Source organism: Lithobates pipiens, unplaced genomic scaffold (assembly GCF_037356315.1).
Source record: "Lithobates pipiens isolate NorthernLeopardFrog02 unplaced genomic scaffold, aLitPip1_a1.2 Scaffold_8, whole genome shotgun sequence".
Lineage (NCBI taxonomy): Eukaryota > Metazoa > Chordata > Amphibia > Anura > Ranidae > Lithobates > Lithobates pipiens.
In genome coordinates, this window is record NW_027507903.1 from 548,818,077 (window position 1) to 548,832,980 (window position 14,904).

Here is a 14,904-nt window from a genome sequence, read left to right on the forward strand (position 1 = left end):
ACAACATGCTTCAGTTGGCTGACCCCAATAGACCTGCGTGGTCTGGGGTAACGATCCGTCTGTTCCCAAGTCTCTGAACAGGCTGGTCCGAGGCACAGTAACTGAGGGAGGATTCAAGGCATCCGGGTGTGCTCTCAGCTTGGAGGGGCACCGCAGCTCGTGTAGGCGACCGGGGAGGACTCTTCGGAGGACGGCCAACAAGCTGGCATCCTGAGAAGTGCCTGGTTGCTGAGTTGTGAAGGACACTGATGAATTCACGCTTTTTACAGTACTGCCAAGGAGACAAAGAACATTCCAGGTACTGAGGAAAAAGGTTCCTGTTCACTTCTGTTACCAGTTACTCAAGGTCAAAGATTTCACAGGTTCTGGATCAAAGTGCTGACTGCCATAATCTCTGGCTAGAGATTTGTTCAGCCTTGAAGCGCCCAGCTGCGAGTAGCTGTTCTCTGGGTGGCATTAGAGACTTTCTGATATTAGCAGTTCAAGGTGCCTGAGTTTATTCACCCTTGCCCTCTGTTCCCATACAAGACTGTGTTGTTGGATGTTACTCCTGCAAATAAACTTTTTTCTAAAGGACTTTTATGGTGTCCGTGTCCAAAATTGTTGGGTACTAACTCTAGGAACCTCCTAGACGTGGAAGACCAGCCAAGCAAAGGTAAGGTAAGACCAGAAGTTAAGGCCACCCTACCAAGGGTTATGGCCACTATATGTACTATCTCCTTTTATTTTGTAAAGGTGTGTGTTTGGTGCTGGGGAGGAAGAGGGGAAGATTAATTTGTTTAGGCCTTCAAAAACAATTATTGGGCTCAATGATGGCAAGATCGAATGCTCAATTTCTGTATGAAAGTTCAAACAAAATTCAAACAGTGTTTGTCCAGCTTAACTGAATGACATTTAGTTCTCTGAAGCACTGCCATACACAACAGAAACTTGGACGATTACACTTTGTGATGAACTAGGGTAGGGGTCTCCTTTCTTTCCTTCAGATAAAGATTCCAGACAAGCAGGTAAAGCTTGGGGCTTGCGATCTTCTTGGATACTTTCCTGGTATGAGACGGCATGGTCGCATTCTGGCCCTCTAGACCAAGGATCTCAAAACGACGGCCCTCCAGCTGTTGTGCAACTACACATTCCATGAGGCATTGTAAGACTCTGACATTCACAGACATGACTAGGCATGGTGGGAATTGTAGTTCCTGAACAACTGGAGGGCCATAGTTTGGAGACCCCTGCTCTAGACAGATGTCAGTTTGGCTGATGCCTGCTTTACTATGCGCTGTTGGCATCCGTAACTGCATTGACTGTGTGTGCATTCTTACCACTGCACCCACCAACAACCAGAAGTAGGAAACCCATGGACTGGAAGTATGGAGCAAACTGTATCGCTGCGCACACAATATCATTTTTTGGGCGCTGTATTTGGGAATGGACACACTATCCTTTCCATTGATGTTTCCTGATATTCTCATTATCTTGGGAGTTTGGACTCCACTGGCTACATGCTTGGTTCAAGCCAGTGACTCATTGGATAGTGAAGTAAGGCCAGGGGCGGACTGACCATTCGGCCAGTCGGGCACTGCCCGAGGGCCCCAGGCCACTAGGGGGCCCCACCAGGGTTGCCAGCCTCAGTAAAACCAGGGACAGTATGTAAAAATCGGGGGGGGGGGGGGGGGGGTTTCCTGAAATGTCCCCTACTAACATCCTTTTGGTCTAAAAATCCTGAGATTATATCTGCTCCACCTCTCCAGTTTCCCTTTTTTAAAAACGCTTCTAGATGAAAATGCGCCAAAATGCGGGTTGTGGCTATTAGCTGCTTGACATGCCTCTAAACTCCATTGCCTATGAACGATTATAAACAAACCTTTGTACATGTACTGATAAGATAACATAGAGGAGAGTTCAGGAGCAATTGAAAAAAAAATGCTCAACTGCTCCTAAACGTCGGTTTTAACAGCAGCAGTGTACATGAGGCCTTGGGTCTGCCCTTCTCCAGAGATTTGAGGTTTGAGCTTCCTGCACCCCCACCAGCATCATGATGGGGGTCCTGACTTCTTGCTCCACATATTGGGTTGGCCACTGATGATGTAACTTGGGCATTACATTATCTTGGAGCCTGGCACTGTTCATGGGATCTGTAAGGGCTGTACACTGTACTTTGCACGCACTTGCCATCAAGTAAGTTAGAGTTTTCTGGCAGAAGAAACCGATTGGTTTGTATTTTAGGAGAAGGCCCTACCTGCTGGCAAATTTAAATTGTAAGAGTTTCTTCTGCTTTTCTTTTCCAATATAATTATGGAAGATGTAAGCCTACAAAAGTAAAACCATACATTACAAGAAAAATACTAGAGTACAGTAGCATAATAAAGTCCGGCATATAAAAAGTTAGGGCTGTAACCATGTTCCCTGAATATTTAAATATCATGTTCATCAAAGCGAGTCCGCTGGATCCAGAGGTCGGCCTCCCCGAAGGTAAGGGGTCGACCCGACTTTTAATTCCCAATGACGTCCGACCCATTTAAACTGAATAATAAGCTCTCAGGCAGGGAATATGGTCCATGATGACCTTCCTGAAGTTTCATGGTTCTTTCCAAACGGTCAAGAGACCATGCAGAAGTAAGGAAAAATGAAAGGTAAGAGCAGCGTGCACCCTCCTGCCGCTATAAAAAGTTCAGTAGGATCCTGATGAGGTGGTCCCCATTAGGTAAGCGATCCAAGGATCTCAAGGTGTGGTGTGTTTATTTATTTTTTCCCCAAATCTGGGCATCTTACCCCGCAGAGTGGTAGAGACACCTTCTTTGAGCATTATCCATAAGTTTGGCCTTTAAAAGATCTAATGGTATTGTGGGAGATTTCCAAGATCTTGCTATCATAATCCTTGTCACTAGAGAGATAAATACTATTAGACACTGGGTGGGTCTTGGGGCTCCCTCCATGGAATCACCAGCCCCCCCCTTTAAAAAAAAAAAAAAAAAAACTGTATTGCTTTCACTAGTGGGTGTGTGTTGTGCAGTATAGTATACAGTAGGAAAAGTAAGACTTTCATTGCAGCAGTAGCCGTAGGGTTGGGGGGAGGGTCAGAGTCGGGAACAGAGAGGACTACAGCTGGATCCCCTGGGAGACTCATGCTGATGGGATAGATGAGAACATGCTGTTTTATACTTGGAAGTGCATATGTGTCAGACAGTACAGTCAAGGAACTTTTAGTTTTCCTGACCTGCTATGCTTTCTTAATCTTAGAAAAAGCTTATGATTGAGCCTGGTGCGTCCCCTTTAACTTGCATGTGTATCATGTGTCAGCAGGGCTCAGATCATCAACAAGAGCGTTATTCCCTACGCTTAATTTTAATCTAATTAGATAATAAGACATATGGTCATAATTTACATTAGCATGTACAATGTGCAGCCATGTTTGCCAAAAGGCAGATGGCTGCAGCCAAGAATACCGAAGGAAAATTCCAGCAAGGGGAACAAACAGAAATCTCCTTATTTTCATAACCTCATATTTGGGTTTCAGGTGCAGAATAAAGTCCTGCTTGTACTGTACAAGGAACCACGTCGGTCACCTGGCCACAGTACTGTAGAGTCAACTATTCTGTTGACTTAAATGCTAACTGTTCTCCAAATTAAAAAGAAAATGAAAAATATAATTTACTAGAAGGTTTGTACGCTTATTACATAACTGCATGTTTCTAATTTTTTTTTCCAAAATTGTGTGCTTACTGGTACGTTAATGTGATTGCACTCAATGCCTGCTTGGCTCCAACTCCCCAGTCTACCCCTTTTGTGGTCCTGGAACAGAATGGTCAAACTATTCTATGCCAAAGTGGCATTAATCCAAAAAGCATGCATTTATTAGATTTCAGCTTGCAAATTCTTAGATGTAGTTGCTGCATTCGTTTTTTCTTTTTAGGCTCTTCCTTTTAACTATTTTTCAGGTCTGCTCCATAGCAGTTTTTACTGCTACATGGTGGCACCTGTGTGCCAGGCTGTGTGTGTGTATGGAAGATGGTGTTTTTTTTTTTTTTTTTTTCTATCACACACACAACCTGGCACACGGGCCACCCTGTAGCAGTAAAACTGCTATGGGGTGGACCTGAAATAGTTGAAAGAAAGCCTAAAAAGAAAAACAAATGCAGCAACCACATTTAAGAATTGGTAAGCTGAAATCTAATGTTTGCTTTTTGGTCAATGGCAAAGTGGCATTAATCCATTCTGTAATCTAGAAGTGACTATTCCAGGACCACAAAAGGGGGTAGACTGGGGAGTTGGAGCAAAGCATGGATCCATCTCTTCTCTCCCCTCCCCCCCCCCCCCCCCCAGTAAAAGCACCTCCCACACTGTAATAACACAGGCTAGGCACACAGTTAACCCTTTGTTTGCCCGCTTAGGTTAACCCCTTCCCAGCCAGTGTCATTAGTACACTGACCAGTGCCTATTTTTAGCACCGATCACTGTATTGGGGGTCACCATAAAAGGGTCCAAATGTCCACCGCAATATCGCAGTCCTGTTTTATAAGTTGCTTTTAATGTACATTAAAAGCCACCTTGCTAACCAAGTTTTTACTTAATTCTGGCAAATACTGCTATTCGTATTTTCTGAGCTGCAATTCTGCAATGAATTTGCAGCAGTGTTGTCAGCTTCTCCTCTCTGCATCTTCCCATTGTAGTGAGCAGTGATGTCCATGGCAGCTTCTCTGCCAAAAAAAAAGGGAGAAGTTTTAGAAGAGAAATGAGAGCCATCATTACTGACCTCTTTCTAAAATTCTTAGGCGACAGCCTGTGACTTCAATACTAGAGAGTATGAAATCTGGTGCAGCTGTTCACGGTAGCCAATCAGCTTCTAACCTCAGCTTGTTCAATTAAGCTTTGACAAAAAAAAAAAAAACTGGAAGCTGATTGGTTTCTATGCAAAGCTGCACCAGTTTTAGGAACTCTCCCTGACCTGGAGCAAGTATGCAGCCAGTGAAGTTGTATGCATACTTGTTAAATTGTATTTGCAAAAGTTGTGGAAAGGTTGTGTATTCAAGGTTTGCTTTAGCAAATTACCGGTTCTTTTATTTCCTTTTCTCCAAGGGTGAGTAAATGGAGTTTTTTATATAGCCTTTCCATGAGCCTGGGAAGGGGATTAAATAAATCTGTCGAGGTTTTTGTCCCCATGTCTATATACTATTTTTTTTTTTTTTTTTCCTACCAGAAAAATTCTGCATACGTGCATTTATGTCCATGAGTTATTTTAGGAGTTGACTTGCGTACTGCGTTCTGCACATGTTCCCCCTGAATCGGAATGACCATGCCCTGAAGTCATGCTGTGCTTGCATAGCCCTGTGTAAATGACTTGGTGTCAGTAAACCCACATCATAAACTATCAATAAATGGTGTATTACATGCTGTTCATAGTCACTCAGTAACTATGAGATTCATTTTCTGTATAGTGCGAAAAACCTGGCTGATCCTGCTGCTCTCTATGTCCCCAATTCAGCTGAGGTGACAACTCTGCACATGCTCAGTTTTCAATGAGTTTCTATGCTGAGTTTCCTCACTATTACACATCAACAGTCTGTGACTGTATACTCCTCCATGTGTGAATATACAGTGGTAAGATAGCCCACTCCCTCTCTCCTCCATGCCCACTAACCGGCTAAATACAATGGGGGCAGGATATTACATGTAGATTAATGGTGGCTTCGCCTCCCTCTCATTCTAAGACACAGGCTGGAGAGGTGTGATAGTCTGTGGCAGGCAGAAATCCACCCACACCATGTTTCTACAAAATAGATTTGATTTCAAATCTGTTTTTATGCCAGTTTTTAAAACCGTTTTTTCTATTATTAATTATTTTTACTCTATATTCCAAATGTGTTTTTTATTTTTACCGTGACCAGCAGCAGAAGACAAAAAGCTCCTGCTTGTGTTTCCCTGCAGAAAGGCTGGGAAGCACACTAGAGTGCCCCAAAAGCAAACTGCTTGCTATGGGGCACTCGACAAGGTGCGTGGCCCACTCCAGCGGGGGACTCGAGAATAGGCGGACTGCACCGAACAGATAAGTATGGCAATTTTGGTGTGTGCGTGTGGTGTTTTTATATATATATATACACACACACACATACATTTTTTTTTTTTATTTTTTATTTTTTTTTTTTTTTTTTTTTACAATTACTTTAAACCATGTGTGTGTCTTAGTATCACTTTTAAGCCTAGTGCACACAGGCAGTTTTTTTTGTTCAAGCCAGTAGGCTAAGTTGGGGAAAAAACCCCAAAAACAGGAGCTTGCTGTAATAACTGCGAAGTTAGTACAGCGATCTCCCCCGTTTTTTGTTGTGTTCTGGAGGGGAGCAGTCCCCCCCTGTCTGAACACACTGGTCAGAGCTTGCAGCCGTTGGCTGCAAAAGCTGATTGCAGCCATTGGCTGCTGGTTTTCCAGTGTGCTCGTTGGACACAAACCAGTCATGAGAGGGCCTCTGTCGGCAGAGTAGCTGTATACATGGGTCGAAAATTGGCCAGCAACTGCCAACCTGACCTCTTTTTGGCTGATTTTCAGCCCATGTGTACCGAGCATTAAGGTGAGATTTACACATCAACAATTTTGTTGTCCATGATGGTAAAGCATGTGCAGAATTTCCCTGGTCATGTGGAATGACCACTAATGCTATGCCTAGGTAAACATTAGGGCCACTTTCACGCCAAGGTGCTTTACAGGCGTTTTAGTGCTAAAAGTAATGTAAAGTGCCTCTCCTGTCACCACAGTGTGAAAGCCTGAGTGCTTCCACAATGGAGCAGTGTTTTAAAAAAACAAAAAGCTGCATCTATGGGGCGGTGCTGCCAAAGCGCCTGCAAAGCGATTCGGCAGCGGTGCTATTAACCTCCTTCTTTGGTTGCTAGCGGATGTTAAAATCTTAAAACTAGCCTTAAACACACAGGGTTACGTCCGTGCAATGTACAGAACAGACGTGTGAATGGTCCATCTGTATAACATACAGAGCGGAAGGCAGCATATTATACGTGAGCCCTTATTGTTGGGACAAAGAGCGTGCGCACTTCTGGTTTATGTAGTTAACAAGGCTGGGAGCCAAAAGCAAAGAACTATCGGTTTGATTACTGAAGTCCTCTTCTTCATGGAGCAGGAAACAGGCACATTTGTCCTTTTTAATGCGTTTTCCTGCACGTAATAAAAGTGGTTTCCTTTCCCATGAGAACAGACACGGATACCTTGACCAGAGCAAGTCATGCTGCTCCGAGAGCATTCCAGGACATACGCACTGACGGTGGGCATGCAGATGGCTGTACATCTGTCCATGGTTTGCCGGCCAGTCTGTGTCCACAAAACCCTGACTGACTGCAGCTTGTACTCTCCTCTTTGTCTAGGAAGACATTTTTTGAATTTTTGTGACAATTTTTGGTGAATCGTGAGTGTTTAAGAGATAACCGCAGCCATAGAAAACTACATAACATGGGCCCATACCTAATACTCGTCTCACATGTTGTGGTCCTTTTTTATTTTTTTTATTTTTTTTTTCTCTTCCCTACCTGTAAACTAAAAAGGATGTTTCATTTATTGGAAGATGCTAGTCAAACTGTCTGACCAGTCTACTTCTATTTTTCAGGGATTTCATTGATGCGTTTCATACTGTGGTGTACAGCTCTGGCCAAAAGTTTTGAAAATAACACAAATTATAGATATAGATTTTTTTTTTTTTTTTTTTGTCACTACGGTATACTAAAGTAGAATTACAAGCATTTCATGAGTGTCAGACTTTTTTATTGACAATTACATTAAGTTGATATTTGTATTGTTGACCCTTCTTTTTCAAGACCTCTGCAATTTGCTGGGGATGCTGTCAGTCAACTTCTGGGCCACATCCTGACTGGTGACAGCCCATTCTTACATAATCAATGCTTTTGAGTTTGTCAGAATTTTGCGGTTCTTTTCCTCCACCTGCCTCTTGAGGATTCTTGAGGACCGCATTCTTTATGGGATTAAGGTGTGGGGAGTTTCCTGGCCAAAGACCCAAAATTTTTATGATTTTGTTACCCAAATCACTTGGTTATCGCTTTTGCCTTATGGCAAGGTACTCCATTCTGGCAAGGGCATTGTTCATCGCCAAACTGTTCTTGGCTAGTTGGAAGAAGTTGCTCTTTAGAGGATGGTTTTTGTACCATTCTTTATACATGGCTGTGTTCTTGGGCAACATTGTGAGTGGGCCCACTGCCTTGGCTGAGAAGCAACCGCACACATGAATGGTCTTAGGGTGCATTACTGTTGGCATGACACAGGACTGATGGTAGCACTCGCCTTTTCCTCTCTGGACAACGCTTTTTCTGGATGCCTCAAACAATTGGAAAGGGGATTCATCAGAGAAAATGACTTTACCCCAGTCCTCAGCAGTCCAGTCCCTGTAGCTTTTTGTAGAATATCAGTCTCTTCCTGATTTTCCTGGGTAGAAGTGGCTTCTTTGCCATCCCCCCAAAACTCTTATCCTCACTGTGCGTTCAAATATACTCACCTGCTTGCTGCCATTCCTAAGCAAGCTCTGCACTGGTGGTGCCCCGATCCCACAGCTGAATCCGCTGTAGGAGGCGGTCCTGGCGCTTGCATTACTTTCTTGGGCGCCCTGAAGCCTTCTTCACAAATGCTGTGAATTTTTTTCTGGGATTAAGTTAATTTTCATGGCAAAGAGGAACTTTGCAATTTCAATTCATCTAATCACTCTTCATAAAATTCTGGATTATATGCAAATTGCCATCATAAAAACTAAGCAGCAGACTTTTTTTTTTTTTTTTTTTTTTTGTGTCATTCTCAAAACGTTTGGCCACGGCTGTACACGCCTACTGTGGCCATTACAGGTCCATAGTTAAATAGTTGCATAATAGGTGAGGTTGAAAAAAGACACAAGTCCAGCCCATGTGTATGATTGTATGTCAGTATTACGTTCTATATCCCTGCATGTTGCTGTCGTTCAGATGCTTATCTAAAATTGTCCTGCAAGATGTTTAGGAACTGGCGAGCCTTGGCTGAATGCGTGGTTCCCTCTGCCCAGTCTATGCCTGGATAGTTAAAATCCCTCATTATAACACTTCCCATACTTGCTGATGAGTCAAATTGTGATCGGAGATCTGTCTCCCCTTCCTCCCTCAGGTTAGGGGGAGTATAGCATACTCCCAGTATTATTTTTCCCCTTGGCTTTATCCCTTTTAGAGATCTACCCATTAGGATTCCACCTCCTCCCTAGCTCCTTTAGTGATTCATCTCTCACATTCACTTGTACATTATTCTTGATGATATATAGGCATACCCCTCCCCCCTTTTTTTTTACCCTTTATCTTTGCGATAAAGGGTATACCCTTGAAGGTTTGCCAGCCAATCATGAGATCTGTTGAACCAGGTCTCTGAAATTCCCACAAAATCCAAATCCTCCTCGTACAACAGTATCTCTAGTTCACCCATCTTTCCGCCAGGCTCCTGGCATTGAACATGCCACGTAGTTTAGACCAGTTGCATATTATCCTCTTATTGGTTGTTTTTCGAGATTGCAACTAGGACTTGTTACTATACTTGCCTTGGATTTATGTGCCTTGGTCAACCAATACTACCCTCTGGAATATGTTCTGCGCTGACTATCTCTACCTCTGGACCCCTCCCCCATCGCTTAGTTTAAAACCTCTAGATTTTTGGCCATCTTCATTCCCAGCTGATCTGCACCCTCCTCATTTAGGTGTAGTCCATCCCTTCTATAGTACCTGTTATCGACTGAGAACTCGGCCCAGTCCTCCAGGAACCCAAACCCCTCTTTACTACACCAGCTCTTTAGCCACTTGTTTACTTCCCGAATCTCCCTCTGCCTTAATGGTGTGGCTCAATTGTTCCTGAGAATACTACCTTGGAGGTCCTTTTCCTCACTTTAGCTCCTAATTCCCTAAAATCGTTCTTTAGGACACTCTACCTGCCTCTGACTTAGTCATTGGTGCCAACATGCACCATGACAGCTGGGTCTTCCCCAGCCCCTCCCAGTAATCTGTCCACCAGATCCGTGATCTGCCAAACCCGAGCACCCGGTAGGCAACATACTCTTCGGAGCTTCAGGCCTTTGTTACAGATTGGCCTCTGTCCTTCTTAGACTTAAGACACCTACCACCAGATTCTGTCTTTCCTTTCCCTTAGCTTCCCCCCCCCCCACTCTCACTGGAGCAGTTCTTCCCCCAGCAACTAGGAGAGTCCCTCAGCTACAGCAGTGCTGGTCCCTGACTGGTTTCACCAATGTCACTCAATTGAGCATACTTGTTGGGATGCTCCAGCCATGGATCGGCCTTCCTGACTATTACCCATCTACTCTTTGCTGGTGCTTGCACCTCTTTGTTTCCCGCCTCTGTGCTAGCCCCAGCCAGCGCCTGCCATGTAAGTTCCTGTTTCTCCTTTAGTATGGAGGGACTTCTCAGTGCTGACAGTTGCTTCCCCAGATTCAGAACCTGGGCTTCCAGGGAAACAGTGCGCTTACATTTTGCACAGCAGTATTCATCCTCAATCGAATGATCAAGGAACGCATACATGCCGCAACATGTACGAGTCGCCTCTCCGCAACTGCTGGGCATCGTACCTATTAAATTTAATGAGGATTGGGGATTATACCCTGTCCAAATTACCCAACAACTAGCTTCCTGACATAGTTACTCAACAAGACAATACACAAGTACTTGCAGACCTACGTGCACTGGCCCGTCTCTCTTGGACTTTATTTTTCAGTTAGAGAATACTACAGAAGGGGCTGGAACATGGAAATGTGGCCCGAAACGCCCAAACTCCAGACTTCACTTATTACTAAAATATAACATGGGTACACTGGCCCTTTAAAGTCCATCTCCAGCTAAAACATTTATATTAATTTTGGAAAGGGATAGAACTTCTGGCAATGGTCTTCATTGTCGTCCTTGATTATCCCATCTGGTGACCTCCATTTCTTGTATAAGCAGGGACAGGAAGTAAGGGAGAATTTCTCCTTTGGGGGTCGTAGAAAGCAATAAAAGCCAGACATTTTTAACTCTTTCATACTCTATCCCAAACAAAGGAATGTGCTGTCCATGGTAATCAAATTCCATCCAATTTTTAAAGTTTGAAAACAAAAGGAAACATTTTGGTCAAGGACATTTCCTTTTTTATGGTCCTTTTTGGAAAATGCAATTTGGCCATATAGATCTATAGGGTCAAACCTTACAGTTTAAAGAATATGTAAACCCAACATTTCATATTCCTGTTATGAGCCTGCTGTACCATGTATTTGTATGATAAAGTATCCTGTTTTCTTTGTATTGCTTCTTGTGTAAAATCCTTGGTGTTTCTGCCAGTCCCTCTGCTTTACTATCAAAAACTGACCACACTAAGCAGGAGAACACACTGTTGTCACCTCTCTAGCTATGCTAAGAACACAGCCTGCTCTCTTAGTGATTAGGCTTGTCCTGACACATCAGTTCCCCCGCGCCCCCCCCCCCCCAGGCCTTTACTGGGAAGATCAGCATGCTGTGCTATTTTAAAATTTGTTTTTATATTTACACACACATTTATACACATGTTTTGCCTTTCATTTTCTATTTTAAAAAGGATTGCACCAGTGTTTTATGTGCAAGGCTATACTGCTCAATAATGGCTATAATGCCCCCATCCCATGATTTTACTTTTACTGACCTATTGAGGGCATCTATAGGGTAGTGCAGATTAGGTGGTGCCCTTTTTTTTGTTTAAGCCCATACCAATTAGATATTTCATATCTGACATTTTGGTTGCCAAGTGAATGAATAGTTTTGTTCTTTATTATTTTATTTTTTTTATTTTTTTTTTATGTCTGGTTTATCCTAATATGCCTGGATATGCCCAATAGGCTTTGTTTCGTATTTTAACCTCAATACTTTAATAAAGAGTATCTTTAAGAAAGGGGGGGGGGGGGCAAATAGGGTTGCGCCAATACCAAGCATTTACACCAATCATGCTCTGATGATTAATCCGATACCTTAGAATTAAGGGTGTCACTCCTGGAAGTCAGTGGGCGGAGAGGGAGTCATGCTGGCAGCAGTGGCAGGTAAGCTGGCAGTGGTGTGGGGCATAGCTGGTATTTGCCTAATGCTGGGTGTTCTGTCGGAATCGGTGGCCTGTCACTTTGGGTAACCAAATTGACATCCCGTCAGAACACTGCCACGGCCATCTTGGTACACCCTGCACTCGGCTGCAAGAAGGCAGCAGCAGACATCTTGTTACACGCAGCCCATGTAGTTGGTGAACTAAATGGGCTGGGTGTAACAAGATTTCTGACTGCAGGCTTACTGCAACTGAGTGCAGGATGTACCAAGTTGGGAGTTGCGATGTTCTGACGGAACGTCCCTTCCGTTACTGGTCGCCAATTCTGATGGAACAGGTCTGTCCTGCTAGCGGAATTGAATCCTTTTAAATATAAGTTGTCTCCTTATGCCAGCCAATTGCCCATCAGTGCCTGCCCATCAGTTCCTATCAGTGCTGCATATTAATGTCACTGTCACATGACCTTAAAAAAATAAATAAAAATAAAGTGTTGGTAATTGGTATCTGTACTTGTACTGTCTTTAAAGTGGTAAAGATACAACCCTAATTTTAAACGAAATGGGTTGTTTTACAAGGTGATTGTTTACAATCCCTTTTAAATAGTACATTTTGTAAAGAGAGCAGCACAATGGCTTAGTGGTTGGCATTATTGCATGCAATGGGGATCTTGGCTCACATCTCAGCCAGGACATTTTCTCTGCACATCAGACATGGTGCCAAGAGAGCTTGCCATAGGATCACCCAGAGTCAACAGATGTATGTACATATATGTATAAAGATCTTCACCTCAGGTCTCAAAATAAGAAAAACTGTGGAGGGAAGGAAAGAGGGACTATCCCTACAACAGTGGGAACTATTACCATGGGTGGTGTAACAATTTGTGTTTTCACAGATCTTTTTCTGAAGGATTGACAGTTCATACATTTTTCTGGTGTGAGATGGGGTGCTTTAAGAATTCTTGCATCAATCCCTAACTTGTGTCCTGCAGAGACATTTTCAGATGGAGGCTTGATGGGTTCATTGATGAACACCCCCCTTCCCCAACTTTGTATACAGTATTTTTGCATTTTGTATCTTTTATTAGTGCTGTTACTGATTAAAATTTTTTGTGATCGATCGACTAATTTCGCTTTAATTATAACGCACATACAAATCCAACTACTTTTAGCTGATCTCCTTGCATTGCAACTCTGCATTAGTCAATGGTAAATGTGTTGTACGCTATATACAATCACCCGAAACGAGTTAGTTTCCACAATCCATGACTTAACTTCACATTTCACACGAATACGTTTAACCGCTTTCAGACCAGACCATTTTGCTGGCTTAAGACCAGACCACTTTTTGAGATTTGGCACTGCGTCATTTTAACTGACAATTGTGCGATATGGCTCCCAAACAAAATTGACGGGTTTTTTTTTTTTTTTTCCCCACCAATAGAGATTTCTTTTGGTGGCATTTGATCACCCCTGCGTTTTTTTTTTTTTTGTGCGATAAACAATATCGGTGACAATTTTTGAAAAAAAATAATTATTTTTTACTTTTTGTTATAATAAATATCCCCCCAAATAAAATATCTATAAATCTCAGGGGTAGGGAACCTATGGCTCTCGATCTTTTGATGGCTGCATCTGGCTCTCACCTCTCAATCCGCGGATTGCGTGGTGTGCCGATCTGTGGATTGAGCCCATAGGAAAGGCCGGAGCTGCGGCCATCTTGGTACACCCAGCGGCGGCCTAGGTGAGCGGTGCGCCATCTCAGAGATATATATTTATTATTTTTTTACACACACACACACACACACACACACACACACACACACACACACACACACACACACACACACACTATATATATATATATATATATATATATATATATATATTTCCCTCAGTTTAGGCCGATACGTATTCTTCTACATATTGCAATATATATAGTTTTTTTTTTACCAAAAATAAGCGATTATTGACTGGTTTGGGCAAAAGTTATAGCGTTAACAAAATAGATAGTTTTATGGCATTTTTATTAAAATGGGGGTCTGGGCTTTGTGTTAGTGAACACTGATCTCTACTCCAATCACATGGAGCAGAGATCAGCTTCACTTGTTGCTAAGCAGAACAGGGAGATGCTGTTTACAATGGCATCTTCCCGTTCAGCCGCCCCGTGAGACGATTGCGGGTATCCCTGTGGCGATCGAATCCGCGGGACCTGTGACAGGACTCGCGGGGGTCCCGACGGGCACGCATGTAATGGCAGGGCAGCATATAAAAATGGACATACCTGTACGCCAATATGCCTGCCCGTGCCATTCTGCCGAGATAAATCGGCGTGCGCCGGTCGGGAACTGGTTAAAATTTAAACTGTAGCACTGATGTAAGTACATTTTTTTTATTTATTTTTTTTTTTTTTTTCTCCACAGTAGTGTGACAATGCCTCCACCCCCCCTTATGGCATGGTGGACCTCTGTGCAAACAGGTGGTCATGCAAGCGGGTATCAAAAGGGTTAACACGGACCATAAACTTCTCTTGCGTCTCCTTTGATCTCAGCATGGACGCCAGGTCATGGGTAGAAAGAAGAGATCTAAGTGCTCACCGCTTAAGTATAAGATTCAATTTTTGTTTTCAAACACAAACTACTCACATAAAGAGGATAAAACACAGCATGTTAAGCCAACAATCGTGTTAGTTCAGTAGGGCAGCATCAGGTGATGTCATGCGTAGCTCCTCCCCCCATACACGTTGCATTCAATCAGAACTTCGATCTCGAACTCCCTGAAGACCCGGAAGGCGGCGGAGAGGGGAGTACTGAGAATTTTAATCGATCAAAAAAATTAACGATTAATTGA

The 14,904-nt window shown here is 43.2% G+C and overlaps 1 protein-coding gene across 1 annotated transcript in view; it reads left to right on the forward strand.

The window, feature by feature from the left end:
• BMP1 (bone morphogenetic protein 1) overlaps positions 1–14,904 on the forward strand; it is a 160,164-nt gene that overhangs the window by 23,881 nt on the left and 121,379 nt on the right. The window lies entirely within an intron of this gene.